This window comes from Hyla sarda, chromosome 3 (assembly GCF_029499605.1).
Source record: "Hyla sarda isolate aHylSar1 chromosome 3, aHylSar1.hap1, whole genome shotgun sequence".
Lineage (NCBI taxonomy): Eukaryota > Metazoa > Chordata > Amphibia > Anura > Hylidae > Hyla > Hyla sarda.
Window position 1 is genome coordinate 335,755,506 of NC_079191.1, and position 18,586 is coordinate 335,774,091.

At 37.6% G+C, this 18,586-nt stretch overlaps 21 non-coding genes across 21 annotated transcripts; all 21 read right to left on the reverse strand.

Annotated features, from left to right (window-relative positions):
* Positions 1-329: 329 nt before the first annotated feature.
* Positions 330-412, reverse strand: TRNAL-UAA (transfer RNA leucine (anticodon UAA)). Its single transcript has one exon. It is a non-coding gene; the product is annotated as a tRNA-Leu (tRNA).
* Positions 413-604: 192 nt separating this feature from the next.
* TRNAL-UAA (transfer RNA leucine (anticodon UAA)) lies at positions 605-687 on the reverse strand. The gene has a single exon. It is a non-coding gene; the product is annotated as a tRNA-Leu (tRNA).
* Positions 688-1,926: 1,239 nt separating this feature from the next.
* TRNAL-UAA (transfer RNA leucine (anticodon UAA)) lies at positions 1,927-2,009 on the reverse strand. Its single transcript has one exon. It is a non-coding gene; the product is annotated as a tRNA-Leu (tRNA).
* A 964-nt stretch (positions 2,010-2,973) lies between these two features.
* Positions 2,974-3,056, reverse strand: TRNAL-UAA (transfer RNA leucine (anticodon UAA)). Its single transcript has one exon. It is a non-coding gene; the product is annotated as a tRNA-Leu (tRNA).
* A 192-nt stretch (positions 3,057-3,248) lies between these two features.
* Positions 3,249-3,331, reverse strand: TRNAL-UAA (transfer RNA leucine (anticodon UAA)). The gene has a single exon. It is a non-coding gene; the product is annotated as a tRNA-Leu (tRNA).
* A 965-nt stretch (positions 3,332-4,296) lies between these two features.
* Positions 4,297-4,379, reverse strand: TRNAL-UAA (transfer RNA leucine (anticodon UAA)). The gene has a single exon. It is a non-coding gene; the product is annotated as a tRNA-Leu (tRNA).
* Positions 4,380-5,619: 1,240 nt separating this feature from the next.
* Positions 5,620-5,702, reverse strand: TRNAL-UAA (transfer RNA leucine (anticodon UAA)). The gene has a single exon. It is a non-coding gene; the product is annotated as a tRNA-Leu (tRNA).
* Positions 5,703-8,075: 2,373 nt separating this feature from the next.
* TRNAL-UAA (transfer RNA leucine (anticodon UAA)) lies at positions 8,076-8,158 on the reverse strand. Its single transcript has one exon. It is a non-coding gene; the product is annotated as a tRNA-Leu (tRNA).
* Positions 8,159-8,350: 192 nt separating this feature from the next.
* TRNAL-UAA (transfer RNA leucine (anticodon UAA)) lies at positions 8,351-8,433 on the reverse strand. The gene has a single exon. It is a non-coding gene; the product is annotated as a tRNA-Leu (tRNA).
* Positions 8,434-9,190: 757 nt separating this feature from the next.
* On the reverse strand, positions 9,191-9,273 carry TRNAL-UAA (transfer RNA leucine (anticodon UAA)). Its single transcript has one exon. It is a non-coding gene; the product is annotated as a tRNA-Leu (tRNA).
* Positions 9,274-9,465: 192 nt separating this feature from the next.
* Positions 9,466-9,548, reverse strand: TRNAL-UAA (transfer RNA leucine (anticodon UAA)). The gene has a single exon. It is a non-coding gene; the product is annotated as a tRNA-Leu (tRNA).
* Positions 9,549-10,512: 964 nt separating this feature from the next.
* Positions 10,513-10,595, reverse strand: TRNAL-UAA (transfer RNA leucine (anticodon UAA)). The gene has a single exon. It is a non-coding gene; the product is annotated as a tRNA-Leu (tRNA).
* A 963-nt stretch (positions 10,596-11,558) lies between these two features.
* On the reverse strand, positions 11,559-11,641 carry TRNAL-UAA (transfer RNA leucine (anticodon UAA)). Its single transcript has one exon. It is a non-coding gene; the product is annotated as a tRNA-Leu (tRNA).
* Positions 11,642-11,833: 192 nt separating this feature from the next.
* Positions 11,834-11,916, reverse strand: TRNAL-UAA (transfer RNA leucine (anticodon UAA)). Its single transcript has one exon. It is a non-coding gene; the product is annotated as a tRNA-Leu (tRNA).
* A 757-nt stretch (positions 11,917-12,673) lies between these two features.
* On the reverse strand, positions 12,674-12,756 carry TRNAL-UAA (transfer RNA leucine (anticodon UAA)). The gene has a single exon. It is a non-coding gene; the product is annotated as a tRNA-Leu (tRNA).
* A 192-nt stretch (positions 12,757-12,948) lies between these two features.
* On the reverse strand, positions 12,949-13,031 carry TRNAL-UAA (transfer RNA leucine (anticodon UAA)). The gene has a single exon. It is a non-coding gene; the product is annotated as a tRNA-Leu (tRNA).
* A 1,722-nt stretch (positions 13,032-14,753) lies between these two features.
* On the reverse strand, positions 14,754-14,836 carry TRNAL-UAA (transfer RNA leucine (anticodon UAA)). Its single transcript has one exon. It is a non-coding gene; the product is annotated as a tRNA-Leu (tRNA).
* Positions 14,837-15,028: 192 nt separating this feature from the next.
* On the reverse strand, positions 15,029-15,111 carry TRNAL-UAA (transfer RNA leucine (anticodon UAA)). The gene has a single exon. It is a non-coding gene; the product is annotated as a tRNA-Leu (tRNA).
* Positions 15,112-16,350: 1,239 nt separating this feature from the next.
* On the reverse strand, positions 16,351-16,433 carry TRNAL-UAA (transfer RNA leucine (anticodon UAA)). Its single transcript has one exon. It is a non-coding gene; the product is annotated as a tRNA-Leu (tRNA).
* A 964-nt stretch (positions 16,434-17,397) lies between these two features.
* Positions 17,398-17,480, reverse strand: TRNAL-UAA (transfer RNA leucine (anticodon UAA)). The gene has a single exon. It is a non-coding gene; the product is annotated as a tRNA-Leu (tRNA).
* A 192-nt stretch (positions 17,481-17,672) lies between these two features.
* TRNAL-UAA (transfer RNA leucine (anticodon UAA)) lies at positions 17,673-17,755 on the reverse strand. Its single transcript has one exon. It is a non-coding gene; the product is annotated as a tRNA-Leu (tRNA).
* Positions 17,756-18,586: the final 831 nt, after the last annotated feature.

Here is an 18,586-nt window from a genome sequence, read left to right on the forward strand (position 1 = left end):
ATCTTTAAAAAAGACCACTAGGTTATGCTATGGAGAGACTTTGTGGGAGATTTATCAAAGTTGTCTATTTCCCACATCAATATAGACCAACCTACATTGGGTAAGGCCGGTCTAATGTGAGCTTAATTTATCAAAAGTCTCAGTGCTCTGGATAAATTCTGCGCACAGACTTCGGCATCTATGGTTTGTACAGTATTTAAACGCTTGTCATAAGAACATATATGAAAGGAGTAGAATTAGGGTTATTCTAAGAGATGGAATGTTTACTAAGATCTTACATGTTTACTCAGAGCCTGCTCCTCTATGGTAAACACCACATTTAAAACTCATACCAGGAGTGGGGTTCACACCCACGCGGATACATATCCATTGGATCTTAAGTCCAATGCCTTAACCACTCGTCCATCCTGGTGGACTGCTTGAGTTATTTTGCTTCATTGTGACTGAGATTTATACTTTGAATGTAAAATAGTTGTTAGAGGATATTTGAAGTGGAAGATTACTTTGGTTATTACAGAAGATCAACTGGATGCCAAGATGATGCAAGTTACTCAGAGAACATTCTTCTTTGGAACACTTTGGAGAATGCCAAGGTTAAAACTCATACCAGGAGTGGGGTTCGAACCCACGCGGATACATATCCATTGGATCTTAAGTCCAACGCCTTAACCACTCGGCCATCCTGGTGAACTGTTTGAGTTAATTTGCATCATTGTGACTGAGATTTATACTTTGAATGTAAAATAGTTGTAAGAGGATATTTGAAGTCGAAGATTACTATGGTTATTACAGAAGATCAACTGGATGCCAAGATGATTCAAGTTAATGGGGTCAGTGCTACCGTCTTTTGTTGTGGCTCATTGATTCCATTTTATTCCTTTCATTAAGTGTTGTACACAAACATTCCACAAAGAACCACTGTTAACCACAGAGTTGTTTGGAAACATCATAGTATGGTCAGAGATTTCCTGGGTAAAAACAGAGATTAGTTTTTGGATACCTTCAAAATATTTTTAAAAGGGTGCGAAAGAGCACCAATAGTAATTAATTGGACCATCACTTTCAATACTTTGCTTCTATTTTTCTAATCCAGCCAAACCTCTCCGGAAAACAGCATCTTTAAAAAAGACCACTAGATTATGCTATTGAAAGACTATGTGGGAGATTTATCAAAGTTGTCTATTTCCCACATAGATACCTTTGATATCTTCAAAATATTTTTAAAAGGGGGCAGAAGAGCACCAATTGTAATTAATTGGCCCATCCCTTTCAAAACTTTGCTCATATTTTTCTAATCCAGCCAAACCTTTCTGCAAAACAGCATCTTTAAAAAAGACCACTAGGTTATGCTATGGAGAGACTTTGTGGGAGATTTATCAAAGTTGTCTATTTACCACATCAATATAGACCAACCTACAGTGGGTTAGGCCGGTCTAATGTGCGCTTAATTTATCAAAAGTCTCAGTGCTCTGGATAAATTCTGCGCACAGACTTCGGCATCTATGGTTTGTACAGTATTTAAACGCTTGTCATAAGAACATATATGAAAGGAGTAGAATTAGGGTTATTCTAAGAGATGGAATGTTTACTAAGATCTTACATGTTTACTCAGAGCCTGCTCCTCTATGGTAAACACCACATTTAAAACTCATACCAGAAGTGGGGTTCGAACCCACGCTGATACATATCCAATGGATCTTAAGTCAAATGCCTTAACCACTCGTCCATCCTGGTGGACTGTTTGAGTTATTTTGCATCATTGTGAATGAGATTTATACTTTGAATGTAAAATAGTTGTTAGAGGATATTTGAAGTGGAAGATTACTTTGGTTATTACAGAAGATCAACTGGATGCCAAGATGATGCAAGTTACTCAGAGAACATTCTTCTTTGGAACACTTTGGAGAATGCCAAGGTTAAAACTCATACCAGGAGTGGGGTTCAAACCCACACGGATACATATCCATTGGATCTTAAGTCCAACGCCTTAACCACTCGGCCATCCTGGTGAACTGTTTGAGCTAATTTGCATCATTGTGACTGAGATGTATACTTTGAATGTAAAATAGTTGTAAGAGGATATTTGAAGTCGAAGATTACTATGGTTATTACAGAAGATCAACTGGATGCCAAGATGATTCAAGTTAATGGGGTCAGTGCTACCGTCTTTTGTTGTGGCTCATTGATTCCATTTTATTCCTTTCATTAAGTGTTGTACACAAACATTCCACAAAGAACCACTGTTAACCACAGAGTTGTTTGGAAACATCATAGTATGGTCAGAGATTTCCTGGGTAAAAACAGAGATTAGTTTTTGGATACCTTCAAAATATTTTTAAAAGGGTGCGGAAGAGCACCAATAGTAATTAATTGGCCCATCACTTTCAATACTTTGCTCGTATTTTTCTAATCCAGCCAAACCTCTCCGGAAAACAGCATCTTTAAAAAAGACCACTAGATTATGCTATTGAAAGACTTTGTGGGAGATTTATCAAAGTTGTCTATTTCCCACATAGATACCTTGGATATCTTCAAAATATTTTTAAAAGGGGGCAGAAGAGCACCAATTGTAATTAATTGGCCCATCCCTTTCAAAACTTTGCTCATATTTTTCTAATCCAGCCAAACCTCTCTGCAAAACAGCATCTTTAAAAAAGACCACTAGGTTATGCTATGGAGAGACTTTGTGGGAGATTTATCAAAGTTGTCTATTTCCCACATCAATATAGACGAACCTACAGTGGGTTAGGCCGGTCTAATGTGCGCTTCATTTATCAAAAGTCTCAGTGCTCTGGATAAATTCTGCGCACAGACTTCGGCATCTATGGTTTGTACAGAATTTAAACGCTTGTCATAAGAACATATATGAAAGGAGTAGAATTAGGGTTATTCTAAGAGATGGAATGTTTACTAAGATCTTACATGTTTACTCAGAGCCTGCTCCTCTATGGTAAACACCACATTTAAAACTCATACCAGGAGTGGGGTTCGAACCCACGCGGATACATATCCATTGGATCTTAAGTCCAACGCCTTAACCACTCGGCCATCCTGGTGGACTGTTTGAGTTATTTTGCATCATTGTGACTGAGATTTATACTTTGAATGTAAAATAGTTGTTAGAGGATATTTGAAGTGGAAGATTACTTTGGTTATTACAGAAGATCCACTGGATGCCAAGATGATGCAAGTTACTCAGAGAACATTCTTCTTTGGAACACTTTGGAGAATGCCAAGGTTAAAAGTCATACCAGGAGTGGGGTTCGAACCCACGCGGATACATATCCATTGGATTTTAAGTCCAACGCCTTAACCACTCGGCCATCCTGGTAAACTGTTTGAGTTAATTTGCATCATTGTGACTGAGATTTATACTTTGAATGTAAAATAGTTGTAAGAGGATATTTGAAGTCGAAGATTACTATGGTTATTACAGAAGATCAACTGGATGCCAAGATGATTCAAGTTAATGGGGTCAGTGCTACCGTCTTTTGTTGTGGCTCATTGATTCCATTTTATTCCTTTCATTAAGTGTTGTACACAAACATTCCACAAAGAACCACTGTTAACCACAGAGTTGTTTGGAAACATCATAGTATGGTCAGAGATTTCCTGGGTAAAAACAGAAATTAGTTTTTGGATACCTTCAAAATATTTTTAAAAGGGTGCGGAAGAGCACCAATAGTAATTAATTGGCCCATCACTTTCAATACTTTGCTCGTATTTTTCTAATCCAGCCAAACCTCTCCGGAAAACAGCATCTTTAAAAAAGACCACTAGATTATGCTATTGAAAGACTTTGTGGGAGATTTATCAAAGTTGTCTATTTCCCACATAGATACCTTGGATATCTTCAAAATATTTTTAAAAGGGGGCAGAAGAGCACCAATTGTAATTAATTGGCCCATCCCTTTCAAAACTTTGCTCATATTTTTCTAATCCAGCCAAACCTCTCTGCAAAACAGCATCTTTAAAAAAAGACCACTAGGTTATGCTATGGATAGACTTTGTGGGAGATTTATCAAAGTTGTCTATTTCCCACATCAATATAGACCAACCTACAGTGGGTTAGGCCGGTCTAATGTGCGCTTAATTTATCAAAAGTCTCAGTGCTCTGGATAAATTCTGCGCACAGACTTCGGCATCTATGGTTTGTACAGTATTTAAACGCTTGTCATAAGAACATATATGAAAGGAGTAGAATTAGGGTTATTCTAAGAGATGGAATGTTTACTAAGATCTTACATGTTTACTCAGAGCCTGCTCCTCTATGGTAAACACCACATTTAAAACTCATACCAGGAGTGGGGTTCACACCCACGCGGATACATATCCATTGGATCTTAAGTCCAATGCCTTAACCACTCGTCCATCCTGGTGGACTGTTTGAGTTATTTTGCATCATTGTGACTGAGATTTATACTTTGAATGTAAAATAGTTGTTAGAGGATATTTGAAGTGGAAGATTACTTTGGTTATTACAGAAGATCAACTGGATGCCAAGATGATGCAAGTTACTCAGAGAACATTCTTCTTTGGAACACTTTGGAGAATGCCAAGGTTAAAACTCAAACCAGGAGTGGGGTTCGAACCCACGCGGATACATATCCATTGGAACTTAAGTCCAACGCCTCAACCACTCGGTCATGCTGGTGACCTGTTTGAGTTAATTTGCATCATTGTGACTGAGATTTATACTTTGAATGTAAAATAGTTGTAAGAGGATATTTGAAGTCGAAGATTACTATGGTTATTACAGAAGATTAACTGGATGCCAAGATCATTCAAGTTAATGGGGTCAGTGCTACCGTCTTTTGTTGTGGCTCATTGATTCCATTTTATTCCTTTCATTAAGTGTTGTACACAAACATTCCACAAAGAACCACTGTTAACCACAGAGTTGTTTGGAAACATCATAGTATGGTCAGAGATTTCCTGGGTAAAAACAGAGATTAGTTTTTGGATACCTTCAAAATATTTTTAAAAGGGTGCGGAAGAGCACCAATAGTAATTTATTGGCCCATCACTTTCAATACTTTGCTCGTATTTTTCTAATCCAGCCAAACCTCTCCGGAAAACAGCATATTTAAAAAAGACCACTAGATTATGCTATTGAAAGACTTTGTGGGAGATTTATCAAAGTTGTCTATTTCCCACATAGATACCTTGGATATCTTCAAAATATTTTTAAAAGGGGGCAGAAGAGCACCAATTGTAATTAATTGGTCCATCCCTTTCAAAACTTTGCTCATATTTTTCTAATCCAGCCAAACCTCTCTGCAAAACAGCATCTTTAAAAAAAGACCACTAGGTTATGCTATGGAGAGACTTTGTGGGAGATTTATCAAAGTTGTCTATTTCCCACATCAATATAGACCAACCTACATTGGGTTAGGCCGGTCTAATGTGAGCTTAATTTATCAAAAGTCTCAGTGCTCTGGATAAATTCTGCGCACAGACTTCGGCATCTATGGTTTGTACAGTATTTAAACGCTTGTCATAAGAACATATATGAAAGGAGTAGAATTAGGGTTATTCTAAGAGATGGAATGTTTACTAAGATCTTACATGTTTACTCAGAGCCTGCTCCTCTATGGTAAACACCACATTTAAAACTCATACCAGGAGTGGGGTTCACACCCACGCGGATACATATCCATTGGATCTTAAGTCCAATGCCTTAACCACTCGTCCATCCTGGTGGACTGTTTGAGTTATTTTGCTTCATTGTGACTGAGATTTATACTTTGAATGTAAAATAGTTGTTAGAGGATATTTGAAGTGGAAGATTACTTTGGTTATTACAGAGTAATAAAGTATTCAAAGTATAAATCTCAGTCACAATGATGCAATGCACAAGGATATTTGAAGTCGAAGATTACTATGGTTATTACAGAAGATCAACTGGATGTCAAGATGATTCAAGTTAATGGGGTCAGTGCTACCGTCTTTTGTTGTGGCTCATTGATTCCATTTTATGCCTTTCATTAAGTGTTGTACACAAACATTCCACAAAGAACCACTGTTAACCACAGAGTTGTTTGGAAACATCATAGTATGGTCAGAGATTTCCTGGGTAAAAACAGAGATTAGTTTTTGGATACCTTCAAAATATTTTTAAAATTGTGCGGAAGAGCACCAATAGTAATTAATTGGCCCATCACTTTCAATACTTTGCTCGTATTTTTCTAATCCAGCCAAACCTCTCCGGAAAACAGCATCTTTAAAAAGACCACTAGATTATGCTATTGAAAGACTTTGTGGGAGATTTATCAAAGTTGTCTATTTCCCACATAGATACCTTGGATATCTTCAAAATATTTTTAAAAGGGGGCAGAAGAGCACCAATTGTAATTAATTGGCCCATCCCTTTCAAAACTTTGCTCATATTTTTCTAATCCAGCAAAAACCTCTCTGCAAAACAGCATCTTTAAAAAAGACCACTAGGTTATGCTATGGAGAGACTTTGTGGGAGATTTATCAAAGTTGTCTATTTCCCACATCAATATAGACCAACCTACAATGGGTTAGGCCGGTCTAATGTGCGCTTAATTTATCAAAAGTCTCAGTGCTCTGGATAAATTCTGCGCACAGACTTCGGCATCTATGGTTTGTACAGTATTTAAACGCTTGTCATAAGAACATATATGAAAGGAGTAGAATTAAGGTTATTCTAAGAGATGGAATGTTTACTAAGATCTTACATGTTTACTCAGAGCCTGCTCCTCTATGGTAAACACCACGTTTAAAACTCATAGCAGGAGTGGGATCGAACCCACGCAGATACATATCCATTGGATATTAAGTCCAACGCCTTAACCACTCAGCCATCCTGGTGGACTATTTGAGTTATTTTGCATCATTGTGACTGAGATTTATACTTATTCTTTAAAATAGTTGTTAGAGGATATTTAAAGTGGAAGATTACTTTGGTTATTACAGAAGATCAACTGGATGCCAAGATGATGCAAGTTACTCAGAGAACATTCTTCTTTGGAACACTTTGGAGAATGCCAAGGTTAAAACTCATACCAGGAGTGGGGTTCGAACCCACGCGGATACATATCCATTGGATCTTAAATTCAACGCCTCAACCACTCGGTCATGCTGGTGAACTGTTTGAGTTAATTTGCATCATTGTGACTGAGATTTATACTTTGAATGTAAAATAGTTGTAAGAGGATATTTGAAGTCGAAGATTACTATGGTTATTACAGAAGATCAACTGGATGCCAAGATGATTCAATTAATGGGGTCAGTGCTACCGTCTTTTGTTGTGGCTCATTGATTCCATTTTATTCCTTTCATTAAGTGTTGTACACAAACATTCCACAAAGAACCACTGTTAACCACAGAGTTGTTTGGAAACATCATAGTATGGTCAGAGATTTCCTGGGTAAAAACAGAGATTAGTTTTTGGATACCTTCAAAATATTTTTAAAAGGGTGCGGAAGAGCACCAATAGTAATTAATTGGCCCATCACTTTCAATACTTTGCTTGTATTTTTCTAATCCAGCCAAACCTCTCCGGAAAACAGCATCTTTAAAAAAGACCACTAGATTATGCTATTGAAAGACTTTGTGGGAGATTTATCAAAGTTGTCTATTTCCCACATAGATACCTTGGATATCTTCAAAATATTTTTAAAAGGGGGCAGAAGAGCACCAATTGTAATTAATTGGCCCATCCCTTTCAAAACTTTGCTCATATTTTTCTAATCCAGCCAAACCTCTCTGCAAAACAGCATCTTTAAAAAAGACCACTAGGTTATACTATGGAGAGACTTTGTGGGAGATTTATCAAAGTTGTCTATTTCCCACATCAATATAGACCAACCTACAGTGGGTTAGGCCGGTCTAATGTGCGCTTCATTTATCAAAAGTCTCAGTGCTCTGGATAAATTCTGCGCACAGACTTCGGCATCTATGGTTTGTACAGTATTTAAACGTTTGTCATAAGAACATATATGAAAGGAGTAGAATTAGGGTTATTCTAAGAGATGGAATGTTTACTAAGATCTTACATGTTTACTCAGAGCCTGCTCCGCTATGGTAAACACCACATTTAAAACTCATACCAGGAGTGGGGTTCGAACCCACGCAGATACATATCCATTGGATCTTAAGGCCAACGCCTTAACCACTCGGCCATCCTGGTGGACTATTTGAGTTTTTTTTCATCATTGTGACTGAGATGTATACTTTGAATGTAAAATAGTTGTTGGAGGATATTTGAAGTGGAACACTACTTTGATTATTACAGAAGATCAACTGGATGCCAAGATGATGCAAGTTACTCAGAGAACATTCTTCTTTGGAACACTTTGGTGAATGCCAAGGTTAAAACTCATACCAGGAGTGGGGTTCGAACCCACGCGGATACATATCCATTGGATCTTAAGTCCAACGCCTTAACCACTCGGCCATCCTGGTAAACTGTTTGAGTCAATTTGCATCATTGTGACTGAGATTTATACTTTGAATGTAAAATAGTTGTAAGAGGATATTTGAAGTCGAAGATTACTATGGTTATTACAGAAGATCAACTGGATGCCAAGATGATTCAAGTTAATGGGGTCAGTGCGACCGTCTTTTGTTGTGGCTCATTGATTCCATTTTATTCCTTTCATTAAGTGTTGTACACAAACATTCCACAAAGAACCACTGTTAACCACAGAGTTGTTTGGAAACATCATAGTATGGTCAGAGATTTCCTGGGTAAAAACAGAGATTAGTTTTTGGATACCTTCAAAATATTTTTAAAAAGGTGTGGAAGAGCACCAATAGTAATTAATTGGCCCATCCCTTTCAAAACTTTGCTCATATTTTTCTAATCAAGCCAAACCTCTCTGGAAAACAGCATCTTTAAAAAAGACCACTAGGTTATGCTATGGAGAGACTTTGTGGGAGATTTATCAAAGTTGTCTATTTCCCACATCAATAAAGACCAACCTACAGTGGGTTAGGCCGGTCTAATGTGCGCTTAATTTATCAAAAGTCTCAGTGCTCTGGATAAATTCTGCGCACAGACTTCGGCATCTATGGTTTGTACAGTATTTAAACGCTTGTCATAAGAACATATATGAAAGGAGTAGAATTAGGGTTATTCTAAGAGATGGAATGTTTACTAAGATCTTACATGTTTACTCAGAGCCTGCTCCTCTATGGTAAACACCACATTTAAAACTCATACCAGGAGTGGGGTTCACACCCACGCGGATACATATCCATTGGATCTTAAGTCCAACGCCTTAACCACTCGGCCATCCTGGTGGACTATTTGAGTTATTTTGCATCATTGTGACTGAGATTTATACTTTGATTGTAAAATAGTTGTTGTAGGATATTTGAAGTGGAAGACTACTTTGATTATTACAGAAGATCAACTGGATGCCAAGATGATGCAAGTTACTCAGAGAACATTCTTCTTTGGAACACTTTGGAGAATGCCAAGGTTAAAACTCATACCAGGAGTGGGGTTCAAACCCACGCGGATACATATCCATTGGATCTTAAGTCCAACGCCTTAACCACTCGGCCATCCTGTTAAACTGTTTGAGTTAATTTGCATTATTGTGACTGAGATTTATACTTTGAATGTAAAATAGTTGTAAGAGGATATTTGAAGTCGAAGATTACTATGGTTATTACAGAAGATCAACTGGATGCCAAGATGATTCAAGTTAATGGGGTCAGTGCTACCGTCTTTTGTTGTGGCTCATTGATTCAATTTTATTCCTTTCATTAAGTGTTGTACACAAAAATTCCACAAAGAACCACTGTTAACCACAGAGTTGTTTGGAAACATCATAGTATGGTCAGAGATTTCCTGGGTAAAAACAGAGATTAGATTTTGGATACCTTCAAAATATTTTTAAAAGGGTGCGGAAGAGCACCAATCGTAATTAATTGGCCCATCACTTTCAATACTTTGCTCGTATTTTTCTAATCCAGCCAAACCTCTCCGGAAAACAGCATCTTTAAAAAAGACCACTAGATTATGCTATTGAAAGACTTTGTGGGAGATTTATCAAAGTTGTCTATTTCCCACATAGATACCTTGGATATCTTCAAAATATTTTTAAAAGGGGGCAGAAGAGCACCAATTGTAATTAATTGGCCCATCCCTTTCAAAACTTTGCTCATATTTTTCTAATCAAGCCAAACCTCTCTGGAAAACAGCATCTTTAAAAAAGACCACTAGGTTATGCTATGGAGAGACTTTGTGGGAGATTTATCAAAGTTGTCTATTTCCCACATCAATATAGACAATCCTACAGTGGGTTAGGCCGGTCTAATGTGCGCTTAATTTATCAAAAGTCTCAGTGCTCTGGATAAATTCTGCGCACAGACTTCGGCATCTATGGTTTGTACAGTATTTAAACGCTTGTCATAAGAACATATATGAAAGGAGTAGAATTAGGGTTATTCTAAGAGATTGAATGTTTACTAAGATCTTATATGTTTACTCAGAGCCTGCTCCTTTATGGTAAACACCACATTTAAAACTCATACCAGGAGTGGGGTTCACACCCACGCGGATACATATCCATTGGATCTTAAGTCCAATGCCTTAACCACTCGTCCATCCTGGTGGACTGTTTGAGTTATTTTGCATCATTGTGACTGAGATTTATACTTTGAATGTAAAATAGTTGTAAGAGGATATTTGAAGTCGAAGATTACTATGGTTATTACAGAAGATCAACTGGATGCCAAGATGATTCAAGTTAATGGGGTTAGTGCTTCCGTCTTTGTTGTGGCTCATTGATTCCATTTTATTCCTTTCATTAAGTGTTGTACACAAACATTCCACAAAGAACCACTGTTAACCACAGAGTTGTTTGGAAACATCATAGTATGGTCAGAGATTTCATGGGTAAAAACAGAGATTAGTTTTTGGATGCCTTCAAAATATTTTTAAAAGGGTGCGGAAGAGCACCAATAGTAATTAATTGGCCCATCACTTTCAATACTTTGCTCCTATTTTTCTAATCCAGCCAAACCTCTCCGTAAAACAGCATCTTTAAAAAAGACCACTAGATTATGCTATTGAAAGACTTCGTGGGAGATTTATCAAAATTGTCTATTTCCCACATAGATACCTTGGATATCTTCAAAATATTTTTAAAAGGGGGCAGAAGAGCACCAATTGTAATTAATTGGCCCATCTCTTTCAAAACTTTGCTCATATTTTTCTAATCCAGCTAAACCTCTCTGCAAAACAGCATCTTTAAAAAAGACCACTAGGTTATGCTATGGAGAGACTTTGTGGGAGATTTATCAAAGTTTTCTATTTCCCACATCAATATAGACCAACCTACAGTGGGTTAGGCCGGTCTAATGTGCGCTTAATTTATCAAAAGTCTCAGTGCTCTGGATAAATTCTGCGCACAGACTTCGGCATCTATGGTTTGTACAGTATTTAAACGCTTGTCATAAGAACATATATGAAAGGAGTAGAATTAGGGTTATTCTAAGAGATGGAATGTTTACTAAGATCTTACATGTTTACTCAGAGCCTGCTCCTCTATGGTAAACACCACATTTAAAACTCATACCAGGAGTGGGGTTCGCACCCACCCGGATACATATCCATTGGATCTTAAGTCCAATGCCTTAACCACTCGTCCATCCTGGTGGACTGTTTGAGTTATTTTGCATCATTGTGACTGAGATTTATACTTTGAATGTAAAATAGTTGTTAGAGGATATTTGAAGTGGAAGATTACTTTGGTTATTACAGAAGATCAACTGGATGCCAAGATGATGCAAGTTACTCAGAGAACATTCTTCTTTGGAACACTTTGGAGAATGCCAAGGTTAAAACTCATACCAGGAGTGGGGTTCGAACCCACGCGGATACATATCCATTGGATCTTAAGTCCAACGCCTTAACCACTCGGCCATCCTGGTGAACTGTTTGAGTTAATTTGCATCATTGTGACTGAGATTTATACTTTGAATGTAAAATAGTTGTAAGAGGATAATTGAAGTCGAAGATTACTATGGTTATTACAGAAGATCAACTGGATGCCAAGATGATTCAAGTTAATGGGGTCAGTGCTACCGTCTTTTGTTGTGGCTCATTGATTCCATTTTATTCCTTTCATTAAGTGTTGTACACAAACATTCCACAAAGAACCACTGTTAACCACAGAGTTGTTTGGAAACATCATAGTATGGTCAGAGATTTCCTGGGTAAAAACAGAGATTAGTTTTTGGGTACCTTCAAAATATTTTTAAAAGGGTGCGGAAGAGCAACAATAGTAATAAATTGGCCCATCCCTTTCAAAACTTTGCTCATATTTTTCTAATCCAGCCAAACCTCTCCGGAAAACAGCATCTTTAAAAAAGACCACTAGGTTATGCTATGGAGAGACTTTGTGGGAGATCTATCAAAGTTGTCTATTTCCCACATCAATATAGACCAACCTACAGTGGGTTAGGCCGGTCTAATGTGCGCTTAATTTATCAAAAGTCTCAGTGCTCTGGATAAATTCTGCGCACAGACTTCGGCATCTATGGTTTGTACAGTATTTAAACGCTTGTCATAAGAACATATATGAAAGGAGTAGAATTAGGGTTATTCTAAGAGATGGAATGTTTACTAAGATCTTACATGTTTACTCAGAGCATGCTCCTCTATGGTAAACACCACATTTAAAACTCATACCAGGAGTGGGGTTCACACCCACGCGGATACATATCCATTGGATCTTAAGTCCAATGCCTTAACCACTCGTCCATCCTGGTGGACTGTTTGAGTTATTTTGCTTCATTGTGACTGAGATTTATACTTTGAATGTAAAATAGTTGTTAGAGGATATTTGAAGTGGAAGATTACTTTGGTTATTACAGAAGATCAACTGGATGCCAAGATGATGCAAGTTACTCAGAGAACATTCTTCTTTGGAACACTTTGGAGAATGCCAAGGTTAAAACTCATACCAGGAGTGGGGTTCGATCCCACGCGGATACATATCCATTGGATCTTAAGTCCAACGCCTTAACCACTCGGCCATCCTGGTGAACTGTTTGAGTTAATTTGCATCATTGTGACTGAGATTTATACTTTGAATGTAAAATAGTTGTAAGAGGATATTTGAAGTCGAAGATTACTATGGTTATTACAGAAGATCAACTGGATGCCAAGATGATTCAAGTTAATGGGGTCAGTGCTACCGTCTTTTGTTGTGGCTCATTGATTCCATTTTATTCCTTTCATTAAGTGTTGTACACAAACATTCCACAAAGAACCACTGTTAACCACAGAGTTGTTTGGAAACATCATAGTATGGTCAGAGATTTCCTGGGTAAAAACAGAGATTAGTTTTTGGATACATATCCATTGGAACTGAAGTCCAACGCCTCAACCACTCGGTCATGCTGGTGCTGGTTATGCTATGGAGAGACTTTGTGGGAGATTTATCAAAGTTGTCTATTTCCCACATCAATATAGACCAACCTACAGTGGGTTAGGCCGGTCTAATGTGCGCTTAATTTATCAAAAGTCTCAGTGCTCTGGATAAATTCTGCGCACAGACTTCGGCATCTATGGTTTGTACAGTATTTAAACGCTTGTCATAAGAACATATATGAAAGGAGTAGAATTAGGGTTATTCTAAGAGATGGAATGTTTACTAAGATCATACATGTTTACTCAGAGCCTGCTCCTCTATGGTAAACACCACATTTAAAACTCATACCAGGAGTGGGGTTCACACCCACGCAGATACATATCCATTGGATCTTAAGTCCAATGCCTTAACCACTCGTCCATCCTGGTGGACTGTTTGAGTTATTTTGCATCATTGTGACTGAGATGTATACTTTGAATGTAAAATAGTTGTAAGAGGATATTTGAAGTCGAAGATTACTATGGTTATTACAGAAGATCAACTGGATGCCAAGATGATTCAAGTTAATGGGGTCAGTGCTACCGTCTTTTGTTGTGGCTCATTGATTCCATTTTATTCCTTTCATTAAGTGTTGTACACAAACATTCCACAAAGAACCACTGTTAACCACAGAGTTGTTTGGAAACATCATAGTATGGTCAGAGATTTCCTGGGTAAAAACAGAGATTAGTTTTTGGATACCTTCAAAATATTTTTAAAAGGGTGCGGAAGAGCACCAATAGTAATTAATTGGCCCATCCCTTTCAAAACTTTGCTCATATTTTTCTAATCAAGCCAAACCTCTCCGGAAAACAGCATCTTTAAAAAAGACCACTAGGTTATGTTATGGAGAGACTTTGTGGGAGATTTATCAAAGTTGTCTATTTCCCACATAGATACCTTGGATATCTTCAAAATATTTTTAAAAGGGGGCAGAAGAGCACCAATTGTAATTAATTGGCCCATCCCTTTCAAAACTTTGCTCATATTTTTCTAATCCAGCCAAACCTCTCTGCAAAACAGCATCTTTAAAAAAGACCACTAGGTTATGCTATGGAGAGACTTTGTGGGAGATTTATCAAAGTTGTCTATTTCCCACATCAATATAGACCAACCTACATTGGGTAAGGCCGGTCTAATGTGAGCTTAATTTATCAAAAGTCTCAGTGCTCTGGATAAATTCTGCGCACAGACTTCGGCATCTATGGTTTGTACAGTATTTAAACGCTTGTCATAAGAACATATATGAAAGGAGTAGAATTAGGGTTATTCTAAGAGATGGAATGTTTACTAAGATCTTACATGTTTACTCAGAGCCTGCTCCTCTATGGTAAACACCACATTTAAAACTCATACCAGGAGTGGGGTTCACACCCACGCGGATACATATCCATTGGATCTTAAGTCCAATGCCTTAACCACTCGTCCATCCTGGTGGACTGCTTGAGTTATTTTGCTTCATTGTGACTGAGATTTATACTTTGAATGTAAAATAGTTGTTAGAGGATATTTGAAGTGGAAGATTACTTTGGTTATTACAGAAGATCAACTGGATGCCAAGATGATGCAAGTTACTCAGAGAACATTCTTCTTTGGAACACTTTGGAGAATGCCAAGGTTAAAACTCATACCAGGAGTGGGGTTCGAACCCACGCGGATACATATCCATTGGATCTTAAGTCCAACGCCTTAACCACTCGGCCATCCTGGTGAACTGTTTGAGTTAATTTGCATCATTGTGACTGAGATTTATACTTTGAATGTAAAATAGTTGTAAGAGGATATTTGAAGTCGAAGATTACTATGGTTATTACAGAAGATCAACTGGATGCCAAGATGATTCAAGTTAATGGGGTCAGTGCTACCGTCTTTTGTTGTGGCTCATTGATTCCATTTTATTCCTTTCATTAAGTGTTGTACACAAACATTCCACAAAGAACCACTGTTAACCACAGAGTTGTTTGGAAACATCATAGTATGGTCAGAGATTTCCTGGGTAAAAACAGAGATTAGTTTTTGGATACCTTCAAAATATTTTTAAAAGGGTGCGAAAGAGCACCAATAGTAATTAATTGGACCATCACTTTCAATACTTTGCTTCTATTTTTCTAATCCAGCCAAACCTCTCCGGAAAACAGCATCTTTAAAAAAGACCACTAGATTATGCTATTGAAAGACTATGTGGGAGATTTATCAAAGTTGTCTATTTCCCACATAGATACCTTTGATATCTTCAAAATATTTTTAAAAGGGGGCAGAAGAGCACCAATTGTAATTAATTGGCCCATCCCTTTCAAAACTTTGCTCATATTTTTCTAATCCAGCCAAACCTTTCTGCAAAACAGCATCTTTAAAAAAGACCACTAGGTTATGCTATGGAGAGACTTTGTGGGAGATTTATCAAAGTTGTCTATTTACCACATCAATATAGACCAACCTACAGTGGGTTAGGCCGGTCTAATGTGCGCTTAATTTATCAAAAGTCTCAGTGCTCTGGATAAATTCTGCGCACAGACTTCGGCATCTATGGTTTGTACAGTATTTAAACGCTTGTCATAAGAACATATATGAAAGGAGTAGAATTAGGGTTATTCTAAGAGATGGAATGTTTACTAAGATCTTACATGTTTACTCAGAGCCTGCTCCTCTATGGTAAACACCACATTTAAAACTCATACCAGAAGTGGGGTTCGAACCCACGCTGATACATATCCAATGGATCTTAAGTCAAATGCCTTAACCACTCGTCCATCCTGGTGGACTGTTTGAGTTATTTTGCATCATTGTGAATGAGATTTATACTTTGAATGTAAAATAGTTGTTAGAGGATATTTGAAGTGGAAGATTACTTTGGTTATTACAGAAGATCAACTGGATGCCAAGATGATGCAAGTTACTCAGAGAACATTCTTCTTTGGAACACTTTGGAGAATGCCAAGGTTAAAACTCATACCAGGAGTGGGGTTCAAACCCACACGGATACATATCCATTGGATCTTAAGTCCAACGCCTTAACCACTCGGCCATCCTGGTGAACTGTTTGAGCTAATTTGCATCATTGTGACTGAGATGTATACTTTGAATGTAAAATAGTTGTAAGAGGATATTTGAAGTCGAAGATTACTATGGTTATTACAGAAGATCAACTGGATGCCAAGATGATTCAAGTTAATGGGGTCAGTGCTACCGTCTTTTGTTGTGGCTCATTGATTCCATTTTATTCCTTTCATTAAGTGTTGTACACAAACATTCCACAAAGAACCACTGTTAACCACAGAGTTGTTTGGAAACATCATAGTATGGTCAGAGATTTCCTGGGTAAAAACAGAGATTAGTTTTTGGATACCTTCAAAATATTTTTAAAAGGGTGCGGAAGAGCACCAATAGTAATTAATTGGCCCATCACTTTCAATACTTTGCTCGTATTTTTCTAATCCAGCCAAACCTCTCCGGAAAACAGCATCTTTAAAAAAGACCACTAGATTATGCTATTGAAAGACTTTGTGGGAGATTTATCAAAGTTGTCTATTTCCCACATAGATACCTTGGATATCTTCAAAATATTTTTAAAAGGGGGCAGAAGAGCACCAATTGTAATTAATTGGCCCATCCCTTTCAAAACTTTGCTCATATTTTTCTAATCCAGCCAAACCTCTCTGCAAAACAGCATCTTTAAAAAAGACCACTAGGTTATGCTATGGAGAGACTTTGTGGGAGATTTATCAAAGTTGTCTATTTCCCACATCAATATAGACGAACCTACAGTGGGTTAGGCCGGTCTAATGTGCGCTTCATTTATCAAAAGTCTCAGTGCTCTGGATAAATTCTGCGCACAGACTTCGGCATCTATGGTTTGTACAGAATTTAAACGCTTGTCATAAGAACATATATGAAAGGAGTAGAATTAGGGTTATTCTAAGAGATGGAATGTTTACTAAGATCTTACATGTTTACTCAGAGCCTGCTCCTCTATGGTAAACACCACATTTAAAACTCATACCAGGAGTGGGGTTCGAACCCACGCGGATACATATCCATTGGATCTTAAGTCCAACGCCTTAACCACTCGGCCATCCTGGTGGACTGTTTGAGTTATTTTGCATCATTGTGACTGAGATTTATACTTTGAATGTAAAATAGTTGTTAGAGGATATTTGAAGTGGAAGATTACTTTGGTTATTACAGAAGATCCACTGGATGCCAAGATGATGCAAGTTACTCAGAGAACATTCTTCTTTGGAACACTTTGGAGAATGCCAAGGTTAAAAGTCATACCAGGAGTGGGGTTCGAACCCACGCGGATACATATCCATTGGATTTTAAGTCCAACGCCTTAACCACTCGGCCATCCTGGTAAACTGTTTGAGTTAATTTGCATCATTGTGACTGAGATTTATACTTTGAATGTAAAATAGTTGTAAGAGGATATTTGAAGTCGAAGATTACTATGGTTATTACAGAAGATCAACTGGATGCCAAGATGATTCAAGTTAATGGGGTCAGTGCTACCGTCTTTTGTTGTGGCTCATTGATTCCATTTTATTCCTTTCATTAAGTGTTGTACACAAACATTCCACAAAGAACCACTGTTAACCACAGAGTTGTTTGGAAACATCATAGTATGGTCAGAGATTTCCTGGGTAAAAACAGAAATTAGTTTTTGGATACCTTCAAAATATTTTTAAAAGGGTGCGGAAGAGCACCAATAGTAATTAATTGGCCCATCACTTTCAATACTTTGCTCGTATTTTTCTAATCCAGCCAAACCTCTCCGGAAAACAGCATCTTTAAAAAAGACCACTAGATTATGCTATTGAAAGACTTTGTGGGAGATTTATCAAAGTTGTCTATTTCCCACATAGATACCTTGGATATCTTCAAAATATTTTTAAAAGGGGGCAGAAGAGCACCAATTGTAATTAATTGGCCCATCCCTTTCAAAACTTTGCTCATATTTTTCTAATCCAGCCAAACCTCTCTGCAAAACAGCATCTTTAAAAAAAGACCACTAGGTTATGCTATGGATAGACTTTGTGGGAGATTTATCAAAGTTGTCTATTTCCCACATCAATATAGACCAACCTACAGTGGGTTAGGCCGGTCTAATGTGCGCTTAATTTATCAAAAGTCTCAGTGCTCTGGATAAATTCTGCGCACAGACTTCGGCATCTATGGTTTGTACAGTA